This window comes from Nicotiana sylvestris, chromosome 2 (assembly GCF_000393655.2).
Source record: "Nicotiana sylvestris chromosome 2, ASM39365v2, whole genome shotgun sequence".
Lineage (NCBI taxonomy): Eukaryota > Viridiplantae > Streptophyta > Magnoliopsida > Solanales > Solanaceae > Nicotiana > Nicotiana sylvestris.
The window spans coordinates 177,359,367-177,381,477 of record NC_091058.1 but is presented as its reverse complement, the minus strand read 5'-3'; positions in this window follow the sequence as shown (position 1 = coordinate 177,381,477).

Genomic DNA, 22,111 nt, shown 5'->3' with positions numbered 1-22,111 from the left:
TAGAAAAGTAAGCACTTTGAGCCCCGTCCATGAGGGCTCGACCTCATGACATCGCTAAAATATGGGTAACACCTCCTCAGGGACCTACCTACAACGCCTTAAAAGGTTATATACATCAAGGTCAAAGTAAATCTCCAGGTGGTTGAAGCTGACCTTCACTCAGAGGCCACTCTCAAAAATTTCAAGGATAGATGCATTATCTTCATGTGACTCGAAGGTCCTTATGACCCGAGTCTATCAGACCATTTAAAGCCTGGTCCGAAGTACAACAGTGGGCTGGGAAAGGAGCCACTTCTACCAATCAAAGACTGAAAGGAATACTCGCATCCAAAGTTAGATATTCACAATCATCAACAGAAGCATACATTCAGAATTCCCACAAATATAAAAGAATATGATAAGCATCAAAGGCAGAAGTCAAGAAAATAATTTCACATTCATATTCATAAACATTTGCTTACGACGGCCCTCGAGGGGTCCTAACACATGATTACAAAAGCCCACAAGGGGTTTCTACACAGAAACAAAGAATCAAAGAGATTCAAATAGTGAAAGCCTAGATCCTAGTCTACTCTCAAAGGTCCACCTCTCGCAGCAATGCCTTCGGACATCCTCTCTTCGGGTATGCATCCTCAAAAGCAATATCTTTTGAAGTGTTGCTTCCTCAGTAGCCTCATCCCAGTCTTCCACACTAATATCCCCAAAGGATAGGTCGAGAAGCAGTAAGGGATAAAAGAATGCCATAGCCCGCCAAAGGTAGAGGACGCTCACTGGCCAAGAGAACCTCGGAGAGGCAACAGACCCGGCAAACGTTGGCCTCACTTGCACGGCTACGTTGAATCCACTTCTTGGGACACTGAACCATGCAAATTACCTGCCCGGAGCGAAGTGCCACGCCGAGTAGAAGTATGAAAGTGAGCAGCGGTGTATAATTCGAGCCCCCCCGTGAGCAGCGGTGTATAGTCCGAATAACTTACTAAATTGAGGGAAAGTCAATCCCCTGTATATCAGCATCTTGAGCCAATAAGAACAGCAATAACAAGCGTAAAAATAACAACATCGAGAAGACAATATGGTCTCACTCGACAAAGGGAAGCTCAGACAAAAGACCACCACATGACCAATAGGAATGCTACCAAACAACCTTAAGGTTGTAAACTTCAAACATGGTGATTAACAATAAAGAATGATGGAAATAAGAAAGGGATGAATGAATGGAGGAAGACACTTGGATAGAAAGATAACGTTACAATACCCCCATTTATAGGAGATAATGACACAACTATCAATGCCTTTGGAAGACTGACCGACATGTACAATTAATGCTTTCTTGAAGAATTGAATCGACGGCAGTACGATCACTTTGAAGAATAGGGATCGACAGTGCATTGAATGGCATCGAAAAGACAAGTCCATGGGATGTCCCGGTTATCGTGAAAACTCACGCCATAGGTTGCATCATCGGTATGACATCATCACAGGAAGTCCAAGAGTCGGGTATCAGAATCGTTTCCCATCACTTCGTTCTAGGAAATGAGGAGACTAATTGTATGCGGCAAAATCAGAGGCTCCAATTTGTTGTTGTTAATTCGTTTCAGAAAAACACCTCGAGGCCTTGAGGATGTGAAGCTGTGACCGAGTTCCATCCCTCGAAGCTCGTCGGGGCCCGACCTAAAGGGAATATCGCTCGAGGCTAGAATAAAAATAGGGAGTTCCTAGAGCATGCGGCTAAGTCTGACAACGCCGGCCTGCCCAGTATCTACATCACGTTGTCGTGTCTTGCCATCCCATCCCCATATCTTTGTAATTAATGCTTTTTGTACTATCTTGGAACTCCCCTCCTATATAAAGGGGATCCTTACCATTTTGTAAAGGATTGCGGTTGCTCTAACTATTCTACATGAAATATACAAGAACTCTTTCTTTTCTCTCTAACATATCCTCCTGACACTATAGCTATTGCGTACTACTTTCATACTTGTTCTTCATTCATTGCATGTTATTGGCCATAAAGAGCCTCCTTTAATTATTTTCTTACTGTTAGCCCCTTCCCGATTATCCCTGATAGCTCGACCATGCTCCCATGCATCGACATCGAGGCCCCTCATCGGTTAGTCGGAGGCCAGAATCGCTAAACCCCCTCCCCCCCGGTTCGATTATAATTCCATTTTTGCTCGCATTTCATCTTTTATCTTCAGATACCTAGCATCAACTGCTTAAACAACTAGCATAAAAATAGATCATGTATTTTTAGAGTCCCATCAACAAATTTAATTGTTATTACCATTTTCACGGTAAACATCCATTCTGACCAAAATACCAATTTCGCCAATTAAAGCCTAAATCTACTCCGAACCTCCAAAACACATTCCGATCACACTCCTATGTCCCAAATCACCTCCCAAAGCTGTCCGAACCATCGAAACTCCCATCAGATCCCTTTAACACATAAGTCAACATTCAGTTGATTTTTCCAACTTAAGCTTCCCCAAAAGAGACTAAGTGTCTCAAATCTTACCGTAACCTTTCCAAACCGGAGCCAACCAACCCGATCACACATAGAACCGATAAACAAAGCAATAAGAAGCAGAAATGGGGGAAACAGAGCGGTGACTAATGAGATGACTGGCCGGTCGTCGTATCCTCCCGCTCTTAAACAAACGTTCGTCCTCGAATGACTCAAGAAACATATCTGAAGCCTCAAACAGGTGAAGATATCTCCTCTGCATCTCCCGCTCGGTCTCCCAGGTAGCCTCCTTTGTGGGCCGACCTATCCACTACACTTTCACTGAAGCTATATCCTTTGATCTCAACTTTCGAACTTGACGCTCCAAAATAGCTGCCGGCTCCACATTATAAGTCAAATCACCATCTAACTATACCGTACTGAAATCTAGAACATGAGACGAATCCCTAATATACTTCTGGAGCATTGAAATATGAAATACTGGATGCACACTCGATAAGCTGGGTGGCAAAGCAAGCTCATAAGCCACCTCCCCAATCCTCCGAAGCACCTCAAAAGGCCCAATGAACCGAGGACTCAATTTACCCTTCTTCCCAAATCTCATAACACCCTTTATAGGTGAAACCTTTAATAGAACCTTCTGACCAACAATGTAGGACACATCCCGAACCTTCCTATCAACATAACTCTTTTGCCTCGACTGTGCTATATGAAGCCTCGCCTGAATTACCTTCACCTTTTCTAAAGCATCTTGCACCATGTCTGTCCCTAATAGCCTAGCCTCACCCGGCTCAAACCAACCAACTGGAGATCTATACCGCCTTCCATACAAAGCCTCATATGGAGCTATCTGAATACTCGACTGGTAGCTGTTGTTATAAGCAAACTCTACAAGCGGTAGAAACTGATCCCATGACCCTCCGAAATCAATGACACATCGCAACATGTCCTCCAATATATAAATAGTGCGCTCGGACTTTCCATCCGTCTGAGGGTGAAAAACTATGCTAAACTCAACCCGAGTACCCAACTCTTGCTAGACACACCTCCAAAATTGTGAAGTAAACTGAATGCCCCTATCTGAAATGATGAAAACTAGGATACCATGCAAACGAACAATCTCCCGAAGATAGGTCTATGCCAACTGCTTTGAAGAATAGGTAGTACACACAGGAATGAAGTGTGTGGACTTGGTCAGCCAATCCATAATCTCCCAAATAGCATCGAACTTCTTCATAGTCCGTGGAAGCCCAACTACAAAGTCCATAGTGATCTGCTCCCACTTCCACTCTAGAATATCCGTCTGCTAAAGCAAGCCACCTGGTCTCTGATGCTCATATTTCACCAGCTGACAATTGAGATACCGAGCTACAAATCTCACAATGTCCTTCTTCATTCTCCTCCAACAGTAATGCTGTCTTAGATCCTGATACATCTTTGCGGCACCCGGGTGAATGGAGTACTGCGAGCTATGGTCCTCCTCTAGAATCAACTCCCGAAGCCCATCTACATTAGGCACACATATCCGGCCCTGCATCCTCAACACCCCATCATCACCAATAGTCACATCTCTGGCATCATCGTGCTGAACTCTATCTTTAAGAACCAGTAAATGCGGATCATCATACTGGCGCTCTCTGATGCGATCATATAAATAAGACCGAGAAATCACACAAGCCAATACCCGACTAGGCTCTGAAATATCCAACCTCACGAACCGATTGGCCAAGTCCTAAACATCAACTGCAAGAGGTCTCTCCCCAACTCAAATAAATGCCAAACTCCCCATACTCACCGCCTTTTGGCCCAAAGCATCGGACACCACATTGACCTTCCCCGAATGGCACAATATAGTGATATAATCCTTTAGCAACTCCAACTTCTCTACTGACTCAAATTGAGATCCTTCTATTTGAACAAGTGCTGTAGGCTACGATGGTCAGTAAACACCTCACAAGACACACCATACAAATAATGCCTCCAAATATTCAGTGCGTGAACAATGGCAACCAACTCCAAATCATGAACGGGGTAGTTCTTCTCATGGGGATTCAACTGACTAGAAGCATAAGCAATAACTCCACCCTCCTGCATCAACACACACCTAATACCAACTCTTGAAGCATCACAATACACGGTATATGAACTCGAAGTTGATGGCAAAAGTAATACTGGAGTTGTGGTAAAGGCTGTCTTGAGCTTCTGAAAAGCCCTCCTCACACTCATCCGACCATACAAATGAAGCACCCTTCTGGGTCAACTTGGTCAAGGGTGATGCGATACATTAAAATCCCTGAACAAACCAGCTGTAATAACCCACTAAACCAAGAAAGCTGAGAATCTCTATGGCTGAGGATGTTCTAGGCCAACTCTAATCCGCCTCTATCTTCTTCGAATCAACATGAATACCCTCACTAGACACCATGCTCCCCAATAAAGCTACTGAACTGAGCCAAAACTCACACTTGGAGAACTTTGCATAAAGATTCTCCTCCCTCAATCTCTACAACACAATTCTCAAATGCTCCGCGTGCTCCTCTTGATTACGTGAATACACCAGAATATCATCAATGAAGACTATGACGAATGATTCGAGATAAGGCCGGAACACGCTGTTCATCAAATGCATGGACACTACTGGGGCATTGGTCTTCCCAAAAGACATCACCAAGAACTCATAATGACCATATCGGGTCCTGAAAGTTGTCTGAAGAATATTTGAATCCCTGATCTTCGACTGGTGATAACCTGAACGGAGATCAATATTGGAGAACACTCTCACTCCCTGAAGCTGGTCAAACAAATCATCAATACGAGGCAAAGGATACTTGTTCTTAATTGTTACTTTGTTCAACTGCCTATAATCAATGCACATCCTCATAGTGCTATCGTTTTTCTTCACAAATAGAACTGGCACACCCCGAGGCGACACACTAGGCCGAATGAACCCCTTATCAAGGAGTTCCTGAAGCAGCTTCTTTAACTCCTTCAACTCCGGTGGTGCCATACGATGCGGCAGAATAGAAATGGGCAGGGTGCCCGGCACCAGGTCAATACCAAAATCAATATCCCTGTCCGGTGTCATGCCCAGTAGGTCTACAGGAAAAACATCAGAAAAATCCCTCACAACTGGAACAGAATCAATAGTGGGAGTCTCTGCACCGACATCCCTCACAAAGGCTAGATACGAAAGACAACCCTTCCCAACTATATGCTCGGTCTTCAAGAATGAGATTACCCTACTGGGAACATAATCTGTCAAACCTCGCTACTTAATCCGTGGCACACCCAGTATACCCAATGTCACTATCTTAGCATGACAGTCTAGAATAGCACGACACAGAGATAGCCAATCCATGCCCAAAATAACATCGAAGTCTACCATATATAATAACAATAGATCCACTAGGGTCTCCAGACCTCCAATAGTCACCACACAAGACCGGTACACACGATCTACAACAATAGTATCGCCCACTGGAGTAGATACATGAACAGGTAAACAAGAGACTCACGGGGCGTATCCAAATAACGAACAAAGTATGATGATACATAAGAAAAGGTGGAACCGGGATCAAATAATACAGAAGCATCTATGTGGCAGACTAAGTCAATACTTGTAATAACAGCATCTGAATCAATAACATCAGGTCTAACTGGAAGTGCATAGAAACGGGTTTGACCGCCACCTAATCGACCTCCCACTCTAGGGGACCCCTATCTGAGTGACCTCCACCCCTAGCTAACTAGGTGGGTGGTGGTGAAGTAACTGGTGCTGAAGCCGATGGTTGACTCCTCTACTAAGATGTACCTACAAGACGACGAGGACACTGCCTCCACATATGACCCATATCTCCACACTCATAGCAACTCCCGGGTGCTAGAGACAGGGACTAAAGGGAACCCCTAGAATCAGAATGACTAGCAGATGCACATGGCATAGAAGAGCCCTAAACTGATGAAGCATATGATGAACTCTGAGCTGGAAGGGCACAAAGTGATGACTGGCCCTGATTAAAACTGTGAGAACCATGACTCAATGACGCCCCACGTTAACTTGGGCGAGCCGGCTGAGCATGCCTGAATGGTCGGCTTCTACCATGCTGAAACTGACCTCTCGAAGAAGCACCACCATAACTACTAGATTCTCGAGGCCTCTTGGCCTCCCTCTCCTCTCACTCCTAGCGACGAACTGACTCAATCTCACGATCAATGTCAACAACCTCCTCAAAAGTAGCACCATACACCCTCTCCCTGGTCCTGAAAGTACGAAGTTGATAAGTGAGGCCATCCACAAACCTCCTAATCCTCTCTCTATCTGTCGGAACAAACCAAATAGCATGATGAGCTAACTTGGAGAACCTTTTCTCCTACTACGTCACAATCATCTCTCCCTGACGTAACCACTCAAACTGATTGTGCAGCACCTCTTTACGAGACTGCGGCACATACTTCTCCAGAAAGAGAATGGAGAACCGGTGCCAGGTAAGGGGTGCTGCACCAATAGGCATACGCCTCTCATAAGCTTCCCACCAAGTGAAGGCAGCTCAAGAAAACTGAAAGTAGTGAAAGTGACATCGCTGGTCTCCAGAATACCCGTTGTGCGAAGAATCCGCTGACACTTGTCCAAGAAACCTTGGGCATTCTTGCCCTCTACACCACTGAAAGTCGGAGGCTAAAGTCTACTAAACCTCTCCAACTTGCGCTGCTCGTCCTCTGGCATGGTAGGAGCTACATAGTCCTGAGCAGCTGCCACCAGCTGGGCTGGATGTGCCCCCGGTGTCTGCAGTCCCTGCACGACTTGCTCAAGTGTGCGAGCGGCAGGAGTCTGAGTGCCTCCCCCTGCATGAGAAGTAGTTGCGGCTGTAGTAACTGAGACTGCCTGAGCCAGGCCAGTCTATATCCATAGAATCTGAGCCAAGGCCTCCTAAAGACCCAGAATCACAATGGGCACATATGGTGCCTGAGCTGGTGCTGCTGGAGCGTCCACAACTGGGATCTGATACTAAACTAAGGCGGCTGGTGGATCTGCAGGTGCTGCCCTAGCTGTTGTGCGGGCCACACCCCTACCCCTACCGTGATTACAACCGCGTCCTCGGCCTCTAGTGGCCACGGCTGGTGGTACTGGTGGTCGACCATCCTGACCGGTAGCGCGTGTTCACCATCTATGAGAGAATAGAAGTTTAGTACTCAGAATAATAGATTCACAGGATAAATATAGACGTCTCCGTACCGATCCGTGAGACTCTATTAACCCTTCTCATGACTCGTGAGACCTATGTAACCTAGGCTATGATAACAACTTGTCACGACCCTAAACCCAGAATCGATCATGATGGCGCCTCCCGTGAAGACAAGGCCATCCAGCACACTCTCAATTCATTTTAAGCAATTAAAATAATACTAATTAAGTCTTAAACATAATAATAATCCCAAAATAAAGGTGAGTACTACGATTTGCGGAATAGACATAGCCCGACATCGGGATGTCGCCAGTCATAAGCATCTACTATCTGATAAAGAGAGGAAAAATCTACATAGTCTATTACAGAACTAAAACAAAGTAAATAAGATAGGGGGAGAAGCACTGGGCTGCAGACACCGAGCAGCTACCTAGTGAATCTCCAAATCTGCTTGAACTGGAAGAAGTCAACACTCGCTAGCGGGACCCGAAGCGCCTGAATCTGCACACGGGGTACAAGGAGTAAAGTGAGTACTCCAACTCAGTGAGTAATAATAATAAATGAAGACTGAGCGGTAAGAAATCACGTAAAAGCACATCAACATGCTATAAAGAAGTAGTATAAAACCAGTAAAAGCAATGAAACAGGGAAAACATATAAAGACACTTTATTTCAGAAGAAGCTTCTTTAAAACACCTTTTTAACAGTTAAACAGTTTTAAATGAAAAACAACTAGAACAGATAAACACATAAAATCCGCCCCTCAGGCACAATGTCAACAGAATCTGCCCCTCGGGCAATATCACGGAACAACACCAGCCCATCGGGCTATATCTCATATCACAATGGGTACCCGCGCTCACTGGGGATGTACAGACTCCGAGAGGGGCCCTTTACGGCCCAAGCGCAATATCAAGCCATCTCGTGGCATAATTAGTAGGCCCTTTGTCTTATATCAAAAAGCACCTCGTGGCGTACAATCTCAGGCCCTCGACCTCATAGTCATAAATCAGTGTATCCTCACCACACAGGCCCTCAGCCTTACTCAGTCAGAATCTTGTAAGCCACTCGGGCAACAGTAAAACATGATGCTCAGCTCAAATTATCATTTAGAATATCATTTAATGTGTTAAAATAGAGTGAACATGGCTGAGTTATGAAAATAGTAGAATATAGCATGACTGAGTACAGGTATAAAGTCAAAACAGTGAGGAAATATCAGTAAAAATCCCCTAAGGGTCCAAATAGTTGGCACGAGGCCCAAATATAACATTCAGCCCATAACATGATGATAGCAAATAGTTTTTAATTAAATACGTGGTAAAACGGTCATTCGAGATGGACTAAGTCATATTCCCCAACAGTGCACGACCCCACGCTCATCAACTAGCGTGTGCGTCACCTCAATATAGCACAACGATGTGTAATCCGGGGTTTCATACCATCAGGAAAATATTTAAAATCATTACTCACGTCAATCCGATCCAAACTCTAGCCCATGACGCCTTTGCCCCTCGAATAGGCCTTAACTCGCGTCGAATCGATCAAAAAATCAGAATCACGATGTCAAAATATGGTAAGGGAACGAAGCCCATGCAAAAATAATCAATTTACAACATAAATCCTGAAATTTACCAAAACCCGACCCACAAGACCACGCCTCGGTACTCGATAAAATTTACATCAATAGATTCCTTCTCTCCCCACGAGTTCATATATATCAAAAGTCCCAAAATCCGACCACAAATGGCCCCACAAATCCTCAAGTCTAGGTCTCCAATACCACGCACTAGTTTACCCAATTTTAACCCTTAAATTTCCATAATTACAACTCTAATCCGTGAAATAATACCATAGGATCGATTATTAGACTCAAAAATATTACCTCGAGACGATATCCCTTGATTCCCTCTTCAAAGATCTCCCAAAACACTCGAAAACCGACTTGGAATGGTAAAGAACAACTCAAAAATCGTGAAGGAATACTTTTATACCTTCTGGCCCAGGGATTCTGCACCTGCGGCCAATTCCCCGCTTCTACGCAGTCGCTTCAGTCCGAACACCGCTTTTGCAGTCCGAACACCGCTTCTGCGGTCATAACTTCAAATTCCAGGCGCCGCATCTGCGATGAAATTCCCGCACCTATGCTATTGCAGGTGCGCCTACCTAGCCGCTTTTGTGGCTCCAGCTCTCCTTGGCCATTTCCACTTCTGTGACTTATTTTCGCATCTGCGGGGTCGCACCTGTGGCCTCCCAACCACAGATGCGGTTACGAAAGCAGTTCCAACACTTAACTGCCATTTCCAAATTCAATCCTTCTGTCAACCATCCGATATCACCCCGAGGTCCCCGGGACCTCAACCAAAGGCACAAACAAGTCCTATACCATTATCCAAACTTATACCAATCTTGAAAACACCTCAAAAAACATCGAATCAACTAAAACATATCGGATTCAAGCCTAAGTTTCCAAAATCTTCCGAATTCCGGTTTTGATCAAAACATCTACCAAACCACTTTCGAATGACTTGAAATTTTTGCACACACATCCCAAATGACACAACGGACAACTGCAACTCTCGGACCTTCATTCCGACCCCTATATCAAAATCTCACCTATCAACCGGAAAATGCCAAAATACCAATTTTGTCAATCCAAGCCTAAATCTACTTTGAGCCTCCAAAACACAGTAAGATCACGCTCTTAAGTCCCAAATCACCTCCCGAAGTTGTCATCCATCAAAACTCCCATCCGAGCCCTTAACACATAAGTCAACATCCGGTTGATTTTTAAAACTTAAGCTTTCTCAAAAGAGACTAAGTGTCTCAAACCTTACCAAAACCTTTCTGAACCCGAGCCAACCAACCCGATAAACAAAGCAATAAGAAGCATAAATGGGGGAAACAGAGCGGTAACTCACGAGACGACTGGTCGGGTCGTCACAGGCGGGTCCTTGTCCAAGCTCAGATTGGATCTAAGTTAATGATCAATATCACTTAGCCTAATATGGGGCCTTGTGCATGCATCACCTCACAATCAATACCACTCATCCCAATATGGGGCCTAGCATACGTGTCACTTCATAATCAATACCAAATTGGCTTTATGGTCAAGCTCAGCCATCAACCGCATAAGTCTTAAATGTTCACACCTCATAGTACTTAGCTCAAACCATGTCACACATATAAAGGAATCAATAACATGTGAGATAACATATAAGGAATGCATAGAGATAGAGATATAATACGCAGGTCTAATATCATGTTTGAGAATATGACTACAATCAAAGCAAATAACTCAATATAGCAAGAATAGCCTTATCATATCTCAAATAGATAAGTGCATAGCCTAGACATAATTTCTAGCATGAATAATAGCTCAATTAGTCATATAAGTAGAGAAAACACAAATCATGGGGCATGATAGAAAAACAAGGCAAATAATAGTGTAAGGTCTATCTACATCATGAATAACCTTGGTGTATGCACATATGCTAGTTACCTAGCATGTGTGTCATCCCCAACATACCTTAAATATCATAGCCAAAAAGGAAATTACCCTCAAGCCAAGTTTAGACAAGTTACTTACCTCAAAGCGCGTGAATCAATTCTCCAAAAAGCCCTTCGCATGTGAATCGACCTCCTAACAACTCAAATCTAGTAAAAAAAACAACTCAATAACATCAAATATGACTATATGAATTGATTTCAAGTAATAAGGTTCCAACATTTATCAAATTGCAAAAAGTCAACCACCCTAGTGTGCCACGCCCACCTTCTCCTGAATATCTTCATTTCAAATCTTATCCATCCTACTGTGCCCGCACATCCACCTCAACATCCTCATTTATGATACTCTAATCTTTTAGGTATGTGAGTTATTAACTAGCCAACACTCAACCCCATACAATATGGCTGGTCTAACCATAACTCTATAGAACATACCTTTGAGTATCGGTGGAGTCTAAATATACAAGTTTCATCTAATTCCAACTCCGAATCAGGGTTCAAGTCTCCATTTTTTACTCTCCAAAACTCTAATCAAAATACCCCATATTTCCCCTTCAAATCCAATAATCTATATGGAAAAACATGATATAATGTTAAAATCAAGTGGAAATACTTAGCCTCCTGCCTTGTGTGCAAATCCCCTTCAAAAGTTGCCACTCTCCAAGTCTAGAGATCAAAACATGAAATAATAGGTCTAAGTCCCGAAATTAGATAAATTATAATTCGTTCCAATGGTACCCTTCGCGAACACGGCCTCGCCATTGGGAATCACAACCCAAGTCCAGCCTCAAAATACTCAGCACGAATGTGAAAAATAACCCGCGAACCATTAGATGGTTGTTTGGATATTCGTTTGGCTTTTGCTTTGAAGAAACAACAATTTTGAAGGATTTGAAGCAACCCTTGCGTGATGCATAGCCAATCCCAAGCCTTTGCCGCAGTCCGTCCAACGCGAATGTGAAGCCTTAGCTCCATCCTCCCCGCATTCCTTCTACGCGAACGCGATGCCTTGGTCGCGAACACGGAGACCACTGATAACAAAGCCCCTCTAGAGCGACACAAAAATCATGAATGTGAAAGACAAAATGCCACTTCCCCTACTAAGATTTCATGATTGCGAGACTTGCTTCGCGATCGCGAAGCACACCAGACACCAACAGTTCTTCAGCAATCCAACCAAGCTAAAATGATCCAAAAGTTATATGAAACATTCCCGAGCCCCTTGGGACCCTGCCCAAATATACCAAACAGTCCCAATACATAAAACAGACCTACTCGAGGTCTCAAATCACATAAAGTAATATCAAAACTACAAAATCGCACCTCAATTCAATCTTAATGAACTAGGCAACTTCCAACATTCAAAACTCATCCCAAACCACGTCTAACCAACTCAGAATAACCCCAAATTTTGCACACAAGTCTTAAATGACATTAATACCCATTCCAAAATCCTGAATAACAATTCGAATCGATAGCCTCAAACCAACTCCCGGTCAAACCTATGAACTTTCCAAACTTTCAAATTTTCGGCTTTCACCAATTAGAGCTAAATCAACCTAGGAACCTCCAAATGCAAATCCGTACATACTCCTCAGTCCGAAATCACTATACAAAGTTATTAGTACCATCAAATAACCAATCCGAGGTCATTTACACAAAAGTAAAACCTTGATCAACTCTTATAACTTAAGATTCCAACCATGGAAATAAGTGTTTCAATTCATTCCGAAGCCTTTTCGATACCAAACCAACCATCCATGGAAGTCACATAAAACAATACACATACGGAGTGCATCAAAAAGAGGAACAGAGCTCAAATACACAAAATGACCGGTCGGGGCATTATATTCTCCCCTCTTAAACAAACTTTCATCGTCGAATAGGTTTAGAATCATACATGAGATATCAAATTGGTGAGGATATCTAATATACGTATCATGTTTGGTCTCTCATGTCCCCTTCTCGACCGGTTGACCTCTCCAGCCACTGACTCCTCATCATAAGTAAAATCCTTGTCCAACTATACCGAGCTGAAATCGAGCACATGTGACGGGTCCTCATAGTACTTTCGAAGAATGGAAACATGAAACACCAGATGAACTCCCGATAAATTGGGTGGCAAGTCAAGTTTGTAGGACACCTCACCAACTCTCTCTAAGACCTCGACAAGACCAAAATACCGAGGGCTCAACTTGCCCTACTTCCCAAACCTCACCATGCCCTTCATAGGATAGACTAGAAGAACCTTCTCACCCTCCATGAAAGCCACATCCCGAACCTTCCTATCAGCATAACTCTGTTGTCTGGACTGTGTTGTACAAAGCCGCTCCTAAATTAATTTCACCTTCTCCAAAAGCAACAAAAACCAAATTTGTGCCCAATAGACTAGCCTCAACCGGATCAATCCAATCAACTGGAGAACGACATCGCCTCCTATATAATGCCTCATATGGAGCCATATGAATGCTCGATTGATAATTGTTGTTGTTGGCAAACTCCACTAAAGGTAGAAAATGATACCACTGACCTCCAAAGTCTATGAAATAGGCCCTCAATATATCCTCCAAAATTTGAATCGACCAGTCGGACTATGCGTTTGTCTGACCATGAAATATGGTACTCAACTCAATTTGTGTGCCCAACTCACTTTGAACCGCTATCCACAAATTCGAAGTAAACTAAGTGTCGTGATCCGATATTATAGAAATAGATCATTATACAAGCGAACAATCTCTTAGATGTAGATCTAGCCAACTGCTCTGAAGTGTGGTAGGTCATGGCTGGTATGAAGCCTATCCACAATGATCCAAACTGCGTCAAATCTCTTCAATTCCGTGGCAAACCTACCACAAAGTCCATAGTGATATGCTCCCACCTCCACTCAGGTATCTCAATCTTAAAGAAAATAACTAGGTTTCTGATGCTCATACTAACCTGCTGACGATGCAAACACCGAGCAACATACCCAAGGATGTCTTTCTTCATCATTCGCCACTAATAATGCTACTCCAAATCATAGTGCAATAGCACAACACCCGAATGAATAGAACACCGCAAACTATGAGCCTTCTCAAGGATAAACTCTCTCAACCCATCCATATTAGGAACACAAATCCGGCCCAGAAGCCGCAATACACCATCATCACTAATTGTCACCTCCCTAGCAGCACCTCACTACATCGTTTCCTTAAGGACAAGAAAATGAGGATCATCATACTGACGAGCCTTAATGTGCTCAAACATAGATGACTAAGCTATCAAACAAGCAAGGACTCTACTAGGCTCCGATATATCCAATCTCACAAACCTATTGCCAAAGCCTGAACATCTATAGCTAAAGGCCTCTCCTCGGCTGGAATACACTCCCCATGGTCTCTGCATTTCAACACAATGCGTCTGCTACTATATCGCCCTTCGCTTGATGATATAAAATAGTGATATCTTAATACTTTAATAGCTCCAACCATATCCACTGCCCCAAATTCTAATCTTTTTATTTAAACAAAGGAGACTCCGATGATCCGTATACACCTCACAAGACATGCAATATAAGTAATGCCTCCAAATCATTAGCTCACGTATAATAGATGCTAACTCCAAATCATGCAATAGATATTTCTTCTCGTGGGGATTCAAATGGCACAAAACTTAGGCAATCACCCTATTATCCTGCATCAACAAACACTCAATGTCAACCCGTGAAGCATCACAATAAATCATATATGACCCTAATCTTGAAGGCAAAACCAACACTGGAGATATAGTCAAAGCCATCTTGAGCTTCTGAAAGCTTTTCTCACAGTCATTCGAAAACCTGAATAGAGCGCCCTTCCGAGTCAACTTAGTCAATGAGGCTGCAATATATGAAAATCCATCTATGAAGCGATGATAGTAACCATCCAAACTAGAAGCTCCTGATCTTAGTAGAGGTAGAAGGTCTAGGACAACTCTGAACTGCCTCAATCTTTTTTGGGTCCACCTTGATCCCATAACTAGATACCACGTGACCCAAGAATTCCCCCTAGTACAACCAAAACTCACACTTGGAGAACTTAGCATATAATTTCTTCTCCCTCAAAGTCTGGAGCACGGTCAACAAATGCTGCTCACGCTTCTCAATTCTATGGGAATACACCAATATATCATCAATTAACATTATGACGAAATAATCCAAATATGGCTGATAGACGTTGTTCATCTAATGCATGAAAGCTACTATGGAATTAGTCAACCCAAACGACATCACCAGAAACATATAATGACTATAATGAGCTGGAAAGAAATCTTAGGAATTTTAGAAGCCTTGATATTCAACTGGTGATGCCCAACCTTAAGTCAATCTTCGAGAACACCCTGTCACTGGTAATAACCAACCTCAAGATTTGATCTTCAACTAGTGATACCCAATGTCAAGCCTTAATCATCAACTGGTGATAACCAGGACGTCTTTAGATTATTAGAATCCTGAATCTTCAATTGATAATACCCTAATGTCAAATCATCTTCTAATACCCTGAAGTTGGTCAAATAAGAAATCAATGCACGATAATAGGTACTTATTCGTGATTGTAACTTTGTTCAACTATCTGTAATCAATACACATTCACATAGTACCATCCTTCTTTTTCACAAATAGTACAACACACCCCAAGGTGACACACTGGGCCTAATGAAGCCCTTATCAAGCAACTCCCAAAATTTTTCTTTTAACTCTTTTATTTCCGCTACTGCCATGCGATACGGTGGAATAAAAATGAGCTGAGTGCCCTACATACCAGATCAATAGTATAATGTTTGTCCCTGTCGGGTAGAATGCCCGGCAGGTCTGCAGGAAACATATCTAGGAAGCCTCTCATTAGTAGAACTGACTCAACGGTAGGAGAATCGACGCTAACATCCTTCACATAAGCCAAATATGCCATACATCTCTTCTCAACCATCCGTTGAGCCTTTAAATATGAACTCACTCTATTGGGAACAAATTCCAAGGAACATCTCCACTCAACCCTAGGAAAATCCAATCGCCAGCGTCACAGTCTTAGTATGAAAATGTAGAATAGCGTGAAACGGTAACAACCAATTCATGCCTAAATTATGTCAACATCACCCACCCTATTACCCGACCCGTAACCCTTTTCTTTAATTTATTTTCTCATTCTGTTTCTTCTCTTTTCAATCACCCAATGGAAACCCACCCCTTTTTCTCTCCGTTCTACTATTTTCTTTCATTCATTTCTTCCCTAACAATAATCTTCAAGAAAAAATAATTCTTCTTTCTTGGTCCCTTTGAAATACTTGGAGAAATATTTCTTTCATACGCTCATCTCATTCTTATAACCTCGATCTTATTTTCTTCTATATGTACACACTTTCTATCATTGACAACCCTTCTTTCTCTCTTAATTCAAAAAGAAAAATTTAGTTAATTAGGAATTTACTAATTATCTTTTTCAAGAAAGATCCACTAAAGGATTTTATTTTCTTAGCTTTATTTGAGTTTTGGGAAATTACATTTACTTTTAACTTATTCCTTTTCTTTTATTAATTAAAATATAATTCTCCACTAACTTTAACTGCTCTAAATTCAAATTAGTCGAAACATACTGGTTGAAAAATGAAAAAATATTTTATTCAACCGGGAGTGGGTGCACGTCTTTTATTGATAATAGCCATTAGAGCTCACAAAAGCAAGTTGCTCAACTTATTTGGCACAATTTCTGGTTTCATTGTCAGGTTTATTAACCTTGCCGTTAGTCAATTTTTTGCCACAATCGCATAAATGCTCTATTGTTAGTTGTTTATTTTATTGCTATGGTTGTAATTTGTTATTTCAAATTTGTATGATTAAAATTACTGTATTGGAGTGGTGCGGCTAGAATTCTTTTTTTCTTGTTCAAAGTTCTGCAAATTTGGAGAAAAAGAAAGAGGAAATAAAAGAAATAAAGATTTTTGGGTCAGTTAATAGGGTTGTTCTAAGTAGAGCAGGGTAATAAAATTTGGGGATGTATTCTATTGTAGTGCCAAACTATAACGGTAAGGGTTTAATTCAAAGAATAATGATACAGAGGATATATTTAAACCATTTGGCCCATTGTCGAAGTTTAAAAGCAAACAAACAACACATATGTTTCAATATGATACCACAACTGCTAAACACTCTATAAAATTGAGCACCACGCGTTCACTTCAGTTTTTTTAAATATGATATTGAGAAATCATTGTATTCACTAAATATGTTTCAATATAATATTCGATGGGGCTCCGTGCACAAGGAAATGGCTGAAGTGACGGGAAACCTGCCACTAGTTACAAAGCTCCAATAAGGTATTGAGAGGGCTATCATAGTTAGGTGCGAATTGATCATCCCTATTTGTAAACCACTCTTGTTCCTATTTATGGAGATGAGGCAAAAACGTAATATGCCTCCAAGATTTGAATAGTGTGCTCGAACTAACTGTCTATCTAAGTATAAAACGTTCTACCCAGCTCAACAAGTGCCCCTAAATTACACTGCACGACTCTCCAAAAATGTGATGTGAATTGCGTGCTTTGATGAGAAATGATGGAAATGGGTACGCCGTGAATGCAGATTATATCCTGAATGTAAACTTGAGCCAACCGCTCTGAAGAATAAGAAGTCGCCACCAAAATGAAGTGCGCGGACTTAGTCAACCGGTCCACAATAATCCAAACTTCGTCATACTTCTTCAAGGACCGTGGCAAGCCCATCACAAAATCCATAGTGATGCGCTCACGCATCCACTTCGGTATCTCCAATCTCTGAATTAATGCGTTGCTGATAACTGGTCTACCATACAGATCTACATTATTACGTGTACAGTGTAATATGAGTACAACCGATCCAATATACTCAATAAGTATCGTAACTAACCTTACGCGGTAAAAGAAGCAATAATTTTAAATGATACTTCCTATAACCTGTAAAGTTTCATTAATTTAAGAAGCTCAAAATAATAATGTAATCAAGTCATAAAATAAAGAAAGAACCTTCTGCGTGTGTGTGTGCAATTACTCAAGTTCTTACTTTAGTCAATGATACAGCATATGAAGATGGTATGCACATGAAGCAGGTAATTAAGCATGGAAATTACAAGTAAAGATGAAATGCTAATTCAAACAAACACTGGCCTAATTTTCTTAACCTCTCCATATCCTACCAAACTACGGATTAGTTTTCCTTAATATCAGCGTGTACACCATCAAGAAGGCACATGAGAGACTGACCCTAAAGGGATTGATCCATATGCACACGCAAGCACAGCCAATTCAATGTGCTACCAGCCCACCATGGTCACAGGCTCAATATCATAATTCGTCCAATGTGATCACAAGCATAACAATATGATTTGCTTGGTGTGGTCATAGGCAAAACAACACAATCTGTCCGGTGTGATCATAGGCATAATAACACAATCTGCCAGGAGTGGTTAGATGCATCCAATCTAAATCATATCACACAAAAGTAAATATACAAGTGTGCATGTGTATGATGAATGAATAAGAGATCTTATGCTCCTGGACAGGTATAAATGTTATGCTAAAGTGTATGCATGTGCAAAGTGTGCTATCATAGCACAAAACAGAGATTTCATCATAGAATTAGCAATTATCAAGTTCGTTCAGGCAATTAGCCTCTATATAATCTCAAGCACGGCTCAGATAGTTCACAACAAGGTTACAAATATGAGAAACATTGTAGCTTAAAGCTTAACAGTCAATACCGGGCATATCTAAACACTACCCCGAATATGGATAAATACCCTGGTGCTTGCACATGTATTCAAACCGTACACATATGCGCACCCATAGCACGTAGCATTCACAAATAATTCAGGCAACTAGTGCCTCAACCAAGTTTAGGAAAGATACTTTACTTAAGCAATCCAAATCACTCCTCCAACAAGACTTTCTCGTGCATATCGATCTCCGGACAAACCGAATCTAGTCATAATAACATAATGCCATCAATAAGATCCATAGGAAGTGATTACAAAAGATAAAGTTAAGATCTTTAATTGAAGTAAAAAAGTCAACCCGGGCCCACACCCCGAAACCCCACAAAATTTACAAATTTCTGACACCCATAAAATTAGCAGTCCAACTATACCAAAATCATCCAATTCCAACCACAAATCAACCCTCAAACCCTCAAATGTCATCCTCCAATAACATAGTCGAAAATCTCCAAATACCATCTAGATTCATGAAAAGTAGGCATAATAATAAACGGTAATTAATATCTAATACCAAATTCGAATAAACATCGGTTACCTCTTCAAATGGGATGATAAATACTCCAAAAATCTCCTTAGACTGAGTTCCACACTTCGAAAAATAAGAAAAATATGAAACCCTTCAATTTATAATTCTGTCCAGCATTTCGCTTCTATAGTCCTAGCGGTCGCACCTGCGGAATTATCTTCCCAGGTGCGGAAATTCATTAACTCTTCTCCTATGCGCACAATCGGGACCTGTGGAACCGCTTCTGTGGTCAGTACCCCACTCCTGCACACCAACATATGCGGATCTCGCCACATCTTCACTTTTACCCTGTCAAAATCCGCTTCTGAAGACTACCTAGTGCATCTGTGCTTCCCCAAATGCGACTCCATGTCTGCATATGTGACCACTACCAAGCCTAGATTTTTCGCTTCTACGATGCATCTGTTGCTTCTGCGGCTTCGCACCAACTGCAAAGACCTCGCAGGTGCGATCCCACCAGAAGACATAAGCTTTATTAATACACCAAGTCCAGAAACTAATCTGAATCTCACTTGATGCCCTCGGGACCCCATCCAAACATACCAACAGGTCCTAAAACACAATATGAACTTACTCAAACCCTCAAATCACATCAAACAACAACAAAATCATGAACCACACATCAATTCAAGCCTAATGAAACTAATGAACTTCTAACTTCTAAATTTATTGCCGAACCATACCAAATCAATTCTGAATGACCTCAAATTTCGCATACTAGTCCCAAATGATGCAACGGACCTAACCTAACTCCCGAAACAAAAATCGAACCTGATATCGACAAAGTCAACTCTCGGTCAAACCTCTCAACCTTTCAAACCTTCAACATTCCAGCTTTTGCAAAAAATAACCATATCAACATACAGGTCTCCAAATCAACATCCAGACATACGCTTAAGTCCCAAATCACCATACAAAGCTATTAGAACTATCAAAACTCCATTTTGAAGCCGTCTACACAAAAGTCAAACTCCGATCAACTCTTTCAACTTAAGCCTCCAACATTGGGACTAAGTATCCCAATTCACTCCAAATCAACCCCAAAATAAAACTAACCACCCCGGCAAGTCACATAACCACAAATAAGCATGTAAGGCAATAATTAGGGGAACAGAGCTGCAATACATAAAATGACTAGCCAGCCCATTACATTCTCCCCCTCTTAAATAAAGTTCATCCTCGAACGGGTCTAAAATCATACTTGGAGTCTTAAATAGGTGTGGATAGCTGCTCCACATCTCCCGCTCGTGCTCCTTAGTAGCCTTCTCGGTCGGCTAACCTCTCCAACAAACATTCACTGAGGCTATATTCATGGACTGCAACTTTCGAACTTGTCGCTCCAAAATGGCCACCGACTCCACATCAAATGTCAAATCCCCATCTAGTTGTACCGTACTAAAGTCCAAAAGATGAGACAGGTAAATATAATACTTTTGGAACATAGAACGCGAAATATTAGGTGAACACCTGATAGACTATGTGGCAATGCAAGTCTGTAGGCCACCTCCCCAACTCTCTCAAACACCTTAAAAGGCCCAATATACTAAGGGATCAACTTGCCCTTCTTATCAAACCTCATCACCCCCTTCATAGGCAAAAATATGAGCAATACTTTCTCACCCACAATGTATGCAACACCACGAGCCTTCCTATCAGCATAACTTTTTTGCTTGGACTGAGATGTACGAAGCTGCTCCTAGAACAACTTTACCTTCTTCCTCTCATCACGAACTAAATAAGTGCCCAAAAACCTAGCCTCCCCATATCAAACTAATCGACTGGAGAACGGCATCGATTCCCATATAAGGCCGCTTAAGCAACCATCTAGATACTCGATCGTAATCTATTGGTGTAAGCAAACTCTGTTAAGGGAATAAATTGATCCCATGATACACTGAAATCCATCACGCATGCTTGTAACATATCCTCCAAGATTTGAATAGTGCACTGGAAGTGCCCGTTCGTCTGAGGATGTAATGGTGTACTCAACTCAACCCGTGTAACCAATTCTTGATGCACTTCCCTCTAAAACTATAATATGAACTGCATGCCTCAGTCGAAAATGATGGAAATGGGAAAACCATGATAATGGATAATCTCTCGCACATCTGAGCCATTCGCTCTACAATATATGAAGTCATTATCGGAATAAGGTGTACAGATGTAACAACCACCCAAACTGCGACATTTTTCTTCAAGGTTCGTGGCATGCCTACCACAAAATCCATAGACATGTGCTCCCACTTCTACTCTAGTATCTCCAATCTCTTAGTTACCCTCCTAGTTTTTTATGCTCGTACGTCACCTATTGACAATTCAAACACCGAGAGACATAAGAATAAATGTCTTTCTTCATTTTCCACCACCAATAATGTTGTTTAAAGACATGGTACATTTTTGTGACACTTGGGTGAATGGAATAGCGCTAGTTGTGAGCCTCCTCAAGTATAAAATATCTCAACTCATCAATATTTGTAACACAAATGCGTCCTTGAAGCTCCATAACACCATCATCATCAATCACATCCTCCTTGGCACCATCCCGCTGCACTGTGTCCTTTAATACCAACAAATGAGGATCATCAAACTAGAAAGCCTTGATACTCTCCAACAACGACGATTGCATCATAATACAAGCAAGAACACGATTGGGCTCTAATACATC